The sequence below is a fragment of the Peromyscus maniculatus genome, chromosome 23, assembly GCF_049852395.1.
Source record: "Peromyscus maniculatus bairdii isolate BWxNUB_F1_BW_parent chromosome 23, HU_Pman_BW_mat_3.1, whole genome shotgun sequence".
Lineage (NCBI taxonomy): Eukaryota > Metazoa > Chordata > Mammalia > Rodentia > Cricetidae > Peromyscus > Peromyscus maniculatus.
The window spans coordinates 11,085,834-11,099,934 of record NC_134874.1 but is presented as its reverse complement, the minus strand read 5'-3'; the positions used below and the strand labels follow the sequence as shown (position 1 = coordinate 11,099,934).

Here is a 14,101-nt window from a genome sequence, read left to right as displayed (position 1 = left end):
CGCGTCTCACAGAGAGCCTGGCAGCTGGGTCAAGGAATGGAAGTAAAGCAGTCCTCAGAGCCTGGTGTGCCAGCATCCAGCAACAAGGACAAGGGCCTGGTCTGAAAACAAGAGAAAGTAAGGGCTGACATTTGATATTTTGTCTCCCCCCCCCCCCCGCCCCCCCTCGGAGCTGAGGCAAGCTTGCTAGGCAAGCGCTGCTGAGCTAAATCCCCAACCCCAACCCTAAGGACTGACATTTGAAGTTCTTCTTTGACCCCATCAGATGCACCCCCCTCCCCACACACACATACACAGATTAAAAAAAGATAATATAATTTTATGCAGGAGTAGACCTAGCACTTTGCTTTGAAAGGTGTGTGTGTGTGTGTGTGTGTGTGTGTGTGTGAAAGCTTGTGTTCTCAGGAAGCAGGTGTGTGTGTGTGTGTGTGTGTATGTGTCCATGTGCATGTGCATTTGTGTGTGTGTGTGTGTGTGTGTGTGTGTGTGTGTGTGTGTGTGTGAAGGAAATCAGAGAAACTGTCACACTGGGTGTGGTGTGGGATGTTCACGAACGCTCAGTGGCAAGCGGCCCGAGGCAGCAGGCTGACTGTGGAGGCAATTGCTCTCCTGTGGCCCATCCTTGTGAAGTGCAGCCCTCTGTATCAGCCCAACTTTTATGTGCACAAACTCAGGCAAATGGACACAACACTTGGTTGAGCTCAAGAGGGTCCCTAGTAGATGGAATGATTGGAGCAAACCTATGTGTTCTTTTTCTTCTCTTCTCTTCTCTTCTCTTCTCTTCTCTTCTCTTCTCTTCTCTTCTCTTCTCTTCTCTTCTCTTCTCTTCTCTTCTCTTCTCTTCTCTTCTCCTCTCCTCTCCTCTCCTCTCCTCTCCTCTCCTCTCCTCTCCTCTCCTCTCCTCTCCTCTCCTCTCCTCTCCTCTCCTCTTCTCTCTACCTTTCTCTCTCCTTCCTTCCTTCCTTCCTTCCTTCCTTCCTTCCTTCCTTCCTTCCTTCCTTCCTTTCCCCTCCTCCTTCCCCTCTTCTTTTCTTCTTCTTCCTTTTGGTGGTCTTGGAGACAGAATTTCACTGTGTAACAGCTTTTGTTGTCCTGGAATTCATTTTGTAGACCAGGCTGGCCTAGAATTCACAGAGATCCTCCTGCCTCTGTCTCCTGAGTGCTGAGTGTTACCATACCCAGCTAAAACCTGTGTTTTCAAATACTCTGCGATGGTTGGTGCTAATCCAACCTGCCAGGATCTAGAGTCACAAGGGAGATGGACCTCTGGGTCTGCCAGTGGTGGGTCCCCTGGACCATATTAATTGATATGGGAAGATGTAGCTTGCTTGTGGGCAGAGGATCCCGGGCTGTATAAAATGGAGAATGTGTTCCTTGTTCTCTGTGTAATGATTGTGGATGGCACGAGAACAGCTAGCTGCCTGCCTCGACTCCTCTGCATCATGCACTCTTGAACTGTGACCCAGAGTAAACTCTATCTCCTTTAAGTTGCTTTTGTTTGGGAATTTTATCACAGCAGCATCAAAGGAACACACACACACACACACACACACACACACACACACACACACACACATACACGAGGGAGAGATAGAGAAATGATATAGTTTTGGTATTAGTATTTTTTCTTATTTTTGGTTTTTTGAGATAGGGTTTCTTGTGTAGCTTTGCGCCTTTCCTGGAACTCACTTGGTAGCCCAGGCTGGCCTCGAACTCACAGAGATCTGCCTGGCTCTGCCTCCCAAGTGCTGGGATTAAAGACGTGAGCCACCACCGCCCGGCTGTATTAGTATTTTTTTTTTTAATTTATTGATTGATTCCTACTATATATTTTACAACATATTTTACTTACTTCATTTTATTCTGGTTACCAATATTCCTACAAGATTTTTTTCTTATTAGTACTATAGTATATTATTTATTAGTACATTGTTGTTTTTTTTTTTCTGTGTTGTGTAGCATTTCACTGAATGAATATACCTCACTTATTAGCTGTTCTCCCATGGATGGACAAACACACTATTAGTTCTAGTTATTCATTCTCATATACAGATTTAAAAAAAAATAAATTGTGTGTATATGTTTGTATATGTGTGTGGGTATGTGCACATAACTGCAGGTCCTCGTGGAGGCCAGAAGAGGGCGCTATATCCCCTGAACTGTAATTGAAGAGGACATTAGATCCCCTGTACTGTAGTTAAAGCTGTGAGCTGCCATGTGGATTCTGGCCATTAAACTCAGGTCCTTTGGAAGAGCAGCCAGTGCTCTGAACCACTGAGCCACCTCTCCAGCCCCAATGTTATTCTTTTATTTGTGTGTGTTTGCATGCTCGTGCCCCAGTATGTATGTGTTCACGTGTGTGCAGGTGCCGGAGGATCCTCCTGTCTCCAACTCCCTTGGGGTTCGAACTCAGGTCCTCATGCTTGTTCAGCAGGCACTTTCCCCACTGAGCCATCTCCCTTGCCCTAAGCAGATGTTGTTGTTGTTTTTATTATTATTATCTACAGGATTTTACTTTGTAGCCCAGGCTGGTTTTGAACTCATGTTCTTCTGCCTCAACCTTCTAAGTACACCTTGCCTACCCTGAAGCTGTTATTAGCATGTGAAGTTTTTTTTTTCTCATTTTTATTTGTTTATTTATTTTTTCTACTATCAGCTTGATATAGTACAAATTCTTTTTCCCCTTTTCTACTTTAATAAAAAGAAAAAAGGAAAAAAGTTATAACTAACCTAAGAAAAACTATATACAAAAGTACAACAACTATATACCACATATACATGCAACAAGTACCTAAACAATGTCTAGTCCATTTGTATCTGACAAATTCAGAGAAAATAATTCCATTATCTATGCTATTTTGGTAAGTCCAAAATGTACCTGATTCACTTTCTATCCTAACTTACATTACTAACAGAACTATCTTATAATGTTTTTCAAATTTATACACTTACACCTCTTTAGTGAGTTTCTTTTCTGAAATTCTTAACAAAGAAAACTATAACTATAACCATCTAATCTTCAACTATAACTAACTAATCTTCAACTCCCTCAGAGACCCAAGAAGGAAATAATATTACCTAATAAAAAATAAAAACAGGAAGTACATGCAAGCAGCTTCCAAAAAAAAAAAAAAAAAAAAAAAAAATGTGAGTTGACAGAAACAGCCAGCTGCCTGGACAGTTACTTGAGGTTTCTCCACAGTGTTGGGGCATCATCTTCAGCCTATAGGCTTAACGTATCTGACAGACTCATTTGTGAAGTAGGATGTACACAAGGTCAACAGTTCGACCTCACATTTGGTGAGAGCAGTCTATGTACCAGAAACACCTGAATTCCACTAGTGTCATGTCATGATTCAGGATTTTAAATTCTGGAAATTGTTGATTTTTTTTTTTTTTAAATTCAGCTGTCCATTCTTCTTGGCTATGTGTGTGTGTGTGTGGCTTCATCTCAGCATCCTGTTCTTCTTCACATCCCTCTATTAAATGCCAGTCTACTATTGAGAGGCGTGAGCTTAGTTACTCTTCAAGAATAACTGTTTCAGCTGCTGTTCCACTGCACATAAGAAGCCATCAGCCCACTGCCTGTTCTGCTGCCTTTGAAGAAAAGTTCACTGTATCTTTTCCGGATTGCAAAGGCCACTTTTTTGAGACAGGGTTTCCCTGTTCAGCTTTGCACCTTTCCTGGAACTCACTTGGTAGCCCATGCTGGCCTTGAACTCTTGCCTCTCGAGTGCTGGGATTAAAGGCGTGCGCCACCACCGCCAGGCAGCATGTGAAATTTTACCCATGATGCTCTGTTGAAGTTACCGTGTTCCTGCAAGTGCAGGTGTCATGTGACCCACGCACAGTGTGGCTTTCATAACCTGGATGGCTCCTTCCTGATGCCACCGCCACCCACAGGAACTCTGATAGCTATTCTTTGATGGGGTCCAGGCCCCTCCCCATTCACACCCTGTCCCACAGCAATACTCAGATCCAGCTTGGAGGCTCCCGGAGGTGACCCATTTCCAGCCTCGGTTGGTGCCAGCCTGCCCGCTGGGGCCGCCTGTTGCAGTTCTCGTGGGACCACATGGATTGAGGTCACGGAGCAGATGGTAGTAACTTTCAGTTGGGAGCTGCCAGGCTACACTGGAACAAGTGACCCGGACATAAAAGCACACGCACGCATCGTCATCCCCTCTCGACATTTGGCCCATCACTCTGGGATCTGGGCCCTTGCAGTGCCTGTGTGGCTTCTTCCCAAAGGCTGGGCTGGCTTTTCATGCGTCTCAGGCTTCTAGGAGCAGGAAGGGAGTGGGTATCTCACAGGCAGAAAGTGCATCTCAGCCCTCGGTCCCTGCCCCACCCTTTAGAGAGTGCCCGCAGCATCTTGGAGTCCTCAGATCATTAGTGGATGCTATTCTTGGGGTTATCATTAATGCCATTTTATAGATGGAGAACTGGAGGAAGGGAGAGGATGGCCCAGGGACTCATAATGCCTGTGGGTCAGAAGGACTTTACGAAGCCTTCCCTAAACACAGAGGTAATGGGTGGGAACACAGGCAATGTCAAAGTCAATAAAGTTTAAAAACAACAAAGTAGCGAAAATGCTACTCTTCAAACCTTGGGCTGGCGAGATGGCTCACTGGGAAAAGGAGCTTGCCGCCCCACCAAGCCTAGCAACCTGAGTTCAGTCACAGGAACCACATAGTAGGAGAGGATAACACCTTCTAGATGTCTTCTGACTTCCACACGGGCACCATGACATTGTCATCCACAAACACACACACACACACACACACACACACACACACACACACACACACACACACACACCACAGAGTCAGTAAATTTAATAATAATAATAATAATAATAATAATAATAATAATAATAATGCCACTCTTGAAACCCTCCCAGGCAATTATGTTTTTTTATTTTGTGACACCACAGCCCTGCCTCTTTCAAAGTTTGGTTCATGGATCTCTAAACATACAAACAAACAAACAAGCAAAAAACACCCAGAAGGAGCCTACTGACCCTGTGTGCGTACATATGTGTATTTATTTGCTCTTGACTCTATCTTCTTCGGGCCTGATTGTGCCACAGGGCACGGAGCAATTTCAATAACTACTTACTGAATGAATGAATGAGGGAGTGAGTGAGTGAATGAAGACAGAAGTCAGTAGAGTTCTGCCCAGGATCTAGCTTGATACAATCATAAAGAGTGAAATCGAAAGAGGAGGAGGAGGAGGAGAGTATTTTCCCACATTCTTAATGGTGAGGAAGTCAATTGTGTCCGGTCTATAGGTGGGGGAAAATAAGTCAGAGCTCTCAAGACCTAGAAGGATCTATATAAAACCTCAGGCAGCATGGCTCTTATCTAGGAGTGCTCCCAATAGACTTGGCAACATGTGTTAGGCAGGTGTGTAGCAGAGTTAAGGGCTAGTGAGATGGCTCAGTGTGCAGAGAGGCTTGCCTCCAAGCCTGATGACCCGAGTTCAACTCCTGGGACCCACGTGGCAAAAGGAGAGAGCCAATTCCTATGGGCTAGCCTCTGACCTCCACTTGTGCACCATGGTACACTTACATTTCCTAGTAACAAACAAACAAACAAACAAACAACCCAAATACATAAATACAGTAAAAAGATATTGGAAGATAAAAGAAAACCCCAGTTTTTCTTGAATCTATGAGAAGACTCATCTTTCTGGCTCTATACCTGCCCGAGAGTTGGGAAATCCCAAGATGTGCTTGGGGACTCTCTCCAGAGGATGGACACCCAAAGGTCCCAAGAGTCCTTGAACCGTGAGGAGCTCATTGCCACTGCGACAGAAGCCACTCAGGGCAGGGGAGAGGTTGCTTTGTATCCCAGTTTGAGGGTTCAGCCCATCACTGTGGGGAAGGTACAGAGGCAGGAGCATGGGGCAGCTGTCACATGGCATCTGCAGTCAGGAAGGAGAAAGAGAGGGATGCTGGCGCTCAGCATGATTTCTCCTTGTGATTCACTCCGGGAACCTGTCTCAAAGGATGGAGAGGCCCGCAGTTACGGTGGGTGATCCCAACTCAGTTCATCCGATCTAGAGCCGGCCCCACAGACATGTCTTGGGGTCCATTTTTATGGTGATTTTTAACCCAGTCAAGATTAACCGTCACAGAATAGGGAGGAGTTTATTATTTTTTTTTATTTTAATTACGTGGAGGTGTGTGTGTGTGTGTGTTTGTGTGTGTGAACAAGAGTGAAGGTGCCCACAGAAGCCAGCGGCATTGAATCCCCTGGAGCTGGAGTTACAGGTGGGTGTGAACCACCTGACATGGGCATTGCGCAATAGGGATTGACTTTGGGGTCCTCAGCAGCAAGTGCTCTTAACCACCCAGCTGTCTCTTCAGCTGAGGAAGGAATGTGTGAGCCCAGGATTCCTAGGTGGTACATTTTTCTTTTCTTTTTTTCACTTCATTTGCTTGCCAGTACCTGCTGGCCAGCCACATTCTTGACTGGAAAAGCCTTGGACCTTGACATTGGAAGATCTGGGGTTCGAGTCTGTCTTCTGCTGGCCATTGGATCATCACCCCGAGACTCAGTTTCTTAAGCTTACAGTAGGTGGTCTTGAGCTGGACTCTTGAGACCGTCACTACAACAATCTGTTTGGCACCGGGGTGGGATGTGCTTTGGTATGTAGTGGGTACTCAGCTCCAAGGGAAGAAGCCACAGTGAACAGGAGCTAGGAGCCAGGGCATTTATTTGTCTCTATGTCCTTGGGATCCTTCTCAGGGTGCAGCACAGAGCATTTCCTTCCTGGTAGAAGGCCAGGAACTGGTGATCGGAGATTAATGACAGTGCCGGTGTGTCCCAGCTTGCCTCTGTAGCGGCACTTTCATGAACAGTGCACCCGAGGCCTTCTCCAGCCCCTGGCTAAAGCCAGGACCAGATCCAGCTCAACCCTAATGGTACTAATCCTTCCATAAATGGCCTTTCATCCCCGCACCAGGCAGAACTTAATAACCACCATCCCCAGCCTCCTTCCACCCAGCCTTCCATTTATCAGCTGAGTTATTAACCTTGATATTTTCTGCCCAGGGGAGGAACTGTGGGTCCAGGGTGGGGGGGCTTAGGAACATGCTTCAGGCTCTGCCACAAGCCAGACCCAGAGTCTGGTCCCTAAGTCAACATCTTCTGATGGCCTGAAGCTGCGCGCCCCCCCCCCCCCCCCCCCCGCCCCAGGAAGATGGAGGAGGATGTATTTATTAATTTGTTATTTATTTGATTGGTTGATGGAGTGATTGAGATAAGGTCTCATGTAGCCCAGGTTACCCTCGAACTCACTATGAGGAGGCAGAGGATGACCTCGAATGTCTGATCCTTCTGTCTCCATTTCCCAAGCATTAGCTCCTGTTTATAGGGCACTGGGGACCAAACCCAGAGCTTCCTGCACATTAGGCGAACACTCCACCAACAGCTGTATCTCCAGCTCCTGTCTGTTTACTTTTTATTTTTGAGGGAGGGTCTTGTTGTGTAGTTCAGGCTGGCCTTGACCTTACAATTCAGCTTTAGCTCCCCGAGTGTAAGCTTTAAAGGTGTCATCTACCCTTCCAGAAGTGCAGGATCTCATTAAATGTCCACTTGTGGCAGTCGCCGTACTGGTGGTTCAAGGACGGGTATGAGCAGGAGGAGTAAGGGCTCGAGCCCATGAACTGACTTCAGGGTCTACCACAACAACAGAATCACAAAGCACGTAAGTAATTAAACAAGCTACATCAAGCTGGAAAAGAAAAGTATCTCAGCAACCATGCAGAGTGTCTATAAAGCAGTCATCTCAAACTGGCTGTGGAGATTGAGGGAGGAGGATGCTGGGTTTGAGGTCAGCCTGGGATCCATAGCAAGACTGTGTGGTCTGTGCCTGTACTCCCTCAAACCTGGGAGATGGAGACAGGAGGGTCGGGAGTTCAAGGTCATCCTCAGAAATTTGAGGCCATGGTGAGGTACATGAGGCCCTGCTTTTGTTTGTTTTTTTTTAAACCAACAACACAATTTTATTTGTGTCTTAAAGTCTCCGAAGGAATCACAGAGACCAGTTAACTCATTCTCTTTCCCGTGTGGGGACAGACAGAACAGGATGGTGGCAGAATTCTGAAACTCAAGGGGACCTTGGTTTTTGTCATGCTCTGAATTTGCTTTAAAATTGTCTTTGTGCTGGAGCAGGCTGAGAGTCCATGGCCAGGGCACAGAACCTCGGAAGTGTCTGCCCCAGGAAATGGGGTTAGCTTGGGGGAGGGTCTCAGGGCATTCTCGGGAACTGCTCCTAACGTCTACAAGTACTGAGGGCCAAGGAGGGTGAGGCTGCCCCCCTCCCCCCACTCCCACTTCCCTGGTCTCCCTCCAATCTCAGATCTTCTTAGGAAATAGTCACCTCCCATGAACCGGAGAGTACCACCTTCCAACATGGTGGCTTCTCAGCAGGGCCCCTCTCCATCCCTGTTATGCCCACATTGTTCTGACATCAGACCACTGCTTCCATCTCAGAAGTTTAAGGCTGGGGCTTTTGTATGATAAATGATTCCATGGTGGATATGTTGAAATGAGAGAAAATTAGAGAGGGCTTGAGTTTTGTTTCTTTTACCTGTATTATCCCTTAGAGCTTTAGAGAGCCAATGTCTACTATAAATCTAGGTGTGTGTGTGTTGGGGGGGGGGAGGGCGCAGGCAAAACCCAAGTGTTGATCTTGGGCCCAGTATCCTGAACAATCATATTTTACCTCCATTAGAGGTAGTTTGGTTGCAACTAAGAATCTTGATGACTTCTATTAAAACTTCTACCCAAGGGCCAGGCGGTGGTGGTGCATGCCTTTAATCCCAGCACTCGGGAGGTAGAGGCAGACAGATGTCTGTGAGTTGGAGGCCAGCCTGGTCTACAGAGCAAGATCCAGGACAAGCACCAAAACTACACAGAGAAACCCTGTCTCAAAACAAAACACTTCCACCCAAGCCAGGTATGGTGGCTTGTGTCTGTAACTCCATCTTTTGGGAGACTGAGGCAGTGGGTTCATGATGAGTTTGAGACCATCCTAGGATATGTAATGGGTTACAGAAAAAAAAATGAAAACAAAACCAGAGCTCCCTCCAAATCTATCCATCCATCTATCTACCCATCCACCCATCCATCGATCCATCCATCGATCCATCCATCCATCCATCCATCCATCCATCCATCCATCCATCCATCCATCCATCCATCCATCCATCCATCCATCCATCTACCCATCCACCCATCCATCCATCCATCCATCCATCCATCCATCCATCCATCCATCCATCCATCCATCTATCCATCTATCTACCCATCCATCTATCTACTCATCAATTTATCTATCCATCTACCCACCCACCCATCCGGCATCTGGCCATCCATCTGTCTCTCCACATATCCATCCATCCATCCATCCATCCATCCATCCATCCATCCATCCATCCATCCACCCACCATACCATTTATACATCCAACCATTCATCTATCTACCCACCTACTTACTCATCTATCCACATATATGTCCATCCCTCCTCCACCAATCCCTCCATGTCCAGTCAGGCGAATGTGTTCCCCATGTCCACCATTACCCATCTTGTCTCATTTCTTCATTTCCTTAGTTTTCTTCACTGCAGACACACTGGGTTGTATGCTCCTCTCTGAATAAGCTTCTGCTTCAGTTCCATTACCCATCCCCTCCCCCTTGGAAGCCCTATCCTTGTATTTTCTCATGGCTTCCTCTCCTTCCTTCCTTTCATGTTTTCATTCAAATGTTCTTTTCTCTGATCAGCCATTACCAAAAGGAGCTTTCTCTTTTCTTTTATATCATTTGAGCTATCTCTTTCAACAGGGTCTCTATCTATCTATCTATCTATCTATCTATCTATCTATCTATCTATCTATCTATCTATCTATCTATCATTGCTAGAGTTTTCTCCAGTCCTGCCCGGCCTACAGTCAGGACAAATCTTTCTCACCCGCCAGTCCTGCAGTCGCTCAGACCCAACCAAGTAAACACACAGAGACTTATAATGCTTACAAACTGTATGGCAGTGGCAGGCTTCTTGTTATCTAGTTCTATCTTAAATTAACCCATTTCTATTAATCTATAAGTTGCCACATAGCTCATGGTTTACTGGTATCTTAACACGTTGCTTCTCATCATGGCAGCATCTCTCTGCCTCAGCCTTCCACTTCCCAGAATTATTTTCTATGCTTGTTCCGCCTATACTTCCTGCTTGGCTACTGGCCAATCAGCATTTTATTTATACAGAGCGATATACACAGCAATCTACCATCCATCTATCTATCTATCTATCTATCTATCTATCTATCTATCTATCTATCTATCTATCTATCTATCTGCTATCTATATGTTATATCCCTGCTTGGCCTTGAACTCCTGGCTATCCAACTACCTCTGGCTCTCAGCACTGGGATTCAGGCATGCACCACCACACCTGGCTGCATCTCCTACCTGCCCTTCTTGGATCCATCACCTCCTCACCACGCCTTACCAGCCCACGTGTTACATGTGTGCGGTGAAACTTGTCTTTCTTGTTTATTGTGTACACTCCGCTGACTCTCCAGTGGACTATGAATTTGAAGGACATTTCTGTTTTCTTTATTGATGTGCTCCAGGGCACACAGGAGACATGACAGATACTCCCTGGAGACCAAGAAGAAGCCAGGCCAACATCTCAGTGCAAGCTTCCAACTTGTTACTGGGGAATCTTACCAAACCTTTCTGGGGCAGTTTTCTTTTTATCTGGAGCCTGCACAGCTGACTCCAGGAGAGTTACTACATTACTGTGCCCTTAAGAAATGCCCTGAACTTTCCGTGCAAGCTGTGGACTTGGCTGTTGCAGACTCCTCGCCCTGCTCAGGAAAACCCGAGGGCAAGGAAGGAAAAAAAGTGAGCACTTCACACATTCATCTTCAAAGCACTTAATAAATGCTCAAGTAATTAATTCCCCCTGCTCCCTGGGAAGTGCGTTTTATTGTTGTTGTGCTGGTAACAGGGAAATGAATGTGGTGTGGAGGCTCCATCGTTTTCCCAGGCCTGCGGAGCGAGCTGTGAGCAGTGCCAAAATTGTGTTGGCACCCGTGGAGTTTCTGGCCAGGAGGCCTGCTAGCTGCCTGTTGGTGGGCAGAGGCGTGGAGTCCAATAGAAAAGAGTTTTAGATGGCTTGGATGAAGCTGTCCTCCACGCACTGAGAGCTGGGTGCTCATGAAACTGTGGAGACAGGGGAACACCCCTGGATAGGACTTGCTCCCCCTCATTTTCATGCTTATGTTAGGGCTTCTTGATGTAAGCCAAGAGTTCATAGGGAATAAAGTGGCCTTATTTTCCCTGGATGGTCAGGATCCTTTATTCCAGAATTTTTTTCTTTCATTTCTTTCTTTCTTTCTTTCTTTCTTTCTTTCTTTCTTTCTTTCTTTCTTTCTTTCTTTCTTTCTTTCTTTCTTTCTTTCTTTCTTTCTTTTCTTTTTTCTTTTTGGTTTTTTGAGACAGAGTTTCTCCATGTAGTTTTGGTGCCTGTCCTAGAGCTTGCTCTGTAGACCAGTCTGGCCTCGAACTCACAGACATCTGCCTGCCTCTGGGCCACTATTGCCCAGCTGTGAAAACTTTAAGCGTAAGAAAATTCTAGGCCAGGTGATGGTGTTGCACGCTTTTAATCCCAGCACTTGGGAAGCAGAGGCAGGCAAATCTCTGTGAGTTTGAGGCCAGCCTGGTCTACAGAGTGAGATCCAGGATAGCCAGAGCTGTTACACAGAGAAACCCTGTCTCAAAAAACCAAAACCAAACCAAACCAAACCAAAGCAACAACAAAAAGAAAAACTGTATTAAGACAGTTTTCATATTTGTGCATGTGTGTGCATATTGGCCACAGGGCATACATATTGGTCAAATGACAATTTTCAGGAATCAGGTCTCTCCTTCCACCTCGTGGACTTGAAGTCAAGTGTGCATGCTTGGTGGCCGAGCCCTCTCACCCACCCTCCTTCACTCCTTTTCCAGAAACATGTAGCTATTCAGAGCCTGGTGGTGGTGCCTGCCTACAATCCCAGCAGTTGGAAGGTAAGGCAGGATGATTGTGAGTTCAAGGTCAGCCTGGGCTATATTATGAGATACTGTCTCATAAAAATTAACCAAACAAACAAGCAAATAAAACTAAGAAAATCTATCAATTTCTTGTCCCTGATAATGTCCAGTTTTCTCAGGTAAGGACCATCAAGGAGTTTAACTATTCTATTGAATCATATCAAGGAGGCTAAAAGAAGTAAGTGTTCTTTTTAAAAATTACTTTTATTCTGTCTCTGTTTCTGTCATCTGTGTGTGCATGCGCGTGCACACACATGCACGAATGCCACAATGCATGTGTGGAGGTCAGAGGGTAACTTGCTGGAGTCGGAACCCATGCTGGCTTGGAGTTCTTGTCAATCTTCATTCATTAACCTCCCGCCCGGCCCCCTCCTTGTCCCAACATCCTGCCTAAGGCTGAGATTCAAATGTATGCCATCATGTCTGTTGCAAATGCCAGATCTTAAGAGTAAGGCTGCTAGGTATGGGAGCATATGTCTTGGAAGTGGAGTCAGGAGTTTGTGAGTTTGTGGCCAATTCTGGTATACATGGTTAATTCCAATCCAGCCAGGACTATATAGAGAGACCTCACTTCAATTCAAATCAAATCAAATCAAAACAAAACAAAACAAAACAAAACAAAATGAGTAAAGCCAACATTGCTCTAGATGGCCTTACCCAAGCCAGGAATCCTCATCTGTAAATGGCTTCCTACCAGTCTATCTGCCTCCTATACCTTCAGAAGGATGTGAATAGCAGCCAGTGCCTCAACCATCTTTCACACATCCAACCAAACATCATGAGGCGTGATGGGAAAAGGAACAAGTGGCTGAAAACCAAGAGAAAAGAAAACATGTATGAACACAGCCCCATAGGTTGTTAAAATAACAATTTCAGATGGGGGACCTGGGTGTATATCATCCAATGTGTGGGATGGAGGTATCTGACAATGATTTTTTTTTTTTTTTTTTTTTTTTTTTTTTTTTTGGTTTTTTCGAGACAGGGTTTCTCTGTGTAGCTTTGTGCCTTTTCCTGGAACTCACTTGGTAGCCCAGGCTGGCCTCGAACTCACAGAGATCCACCTGGCTCTGCCTCCCGAGTGCTGGGATTAAAGGCGTGCGCCACCACCGCCCGGCCTGACAATGACAATGATTTTAATGGTTAGTATGTCTTTAAGATTATTAAAAAAGTTATATAACTGCTGACTCACACCTGGAATCTGAGCACACGGAGATGGAGGCAAGGGGCCAGCCACCACTCTGTAGAGATTTCAAGGCTAACCTGAGCTCCATGAAACTGCCTAAAAAACCAAGCAACCAACCTACCAACCAAGCAAGCAAGCAACCAACCAACCTACCAAGCAACCAATCTACCAACCAAGCAACCAAGCAACCAACCAAGCAACCAACCAAGCAACCAAGCAACCAACCCACCAACCAACCTACCAACCCACCAACCAACCAACCTACCAACCTACCAACCAACCCACCAACCAACCTACCAACCTACCAACCAACCAACCAACCAACCAACCAGCCAGCCAGCCAGCCAGCCAGCCAGTCAACCAACCAACCAACCAACCAACCTACCAACTGACCAACCAAACCGGAATAAAAAGAAGGATGCAAAAAAAAGTATGCAGAGCTTCAAAGTAGAAATAAAATCCAGTTTTAAGAAGTTAAAACAGAAATTCTAAATCTGAAAAACATGATTTTTTCTTTTCCTCTTCTTCCTCTTTTGATTTTTCTTCCTCCTCTTCCTCCTCCCCCTCCCCCTCATTATTCACCTTCTTCCCCTCTTCCTCCTCCCCCTCCTCCTTCCCCTCCTCCCCCTTCTCCTCCTTCTTTTAAAAACAGGGTCTCACTATATAGCTCTGGCTGTCCTGGAACTCACTCTGTAGACGAAGCTGTCCTTAGATTCACTGAGATCCTCTTGCTTCTGCCTTCTGAACTTGGGGTTTAGAGGAGCGTGGGCCACCACGCCTGGATCTTTTCCCTCCCTCTGACCTCCACGA

General features: G+C 45.9%; 1 long non-coding RNA gene across 1 annotated transcript; it reads left to right on the top strand.

Moving 5' to 3' along the window:
- LOC143270345 (uncharacterized) lies at positions 1 to 10,933 on the top strand. Its single transcript, XR_013047494.1, has 3 exons — positions 1 to 117; positions 7,575 to 7,713; positions 10,644 to 10,933. It is a non-coding gene; the product is annotated as an uncharacterized LOC143270345 (long non-coding RNA).
- Positions 10,934 to 14,101: the final 3,168 nt, after the last annotated feature.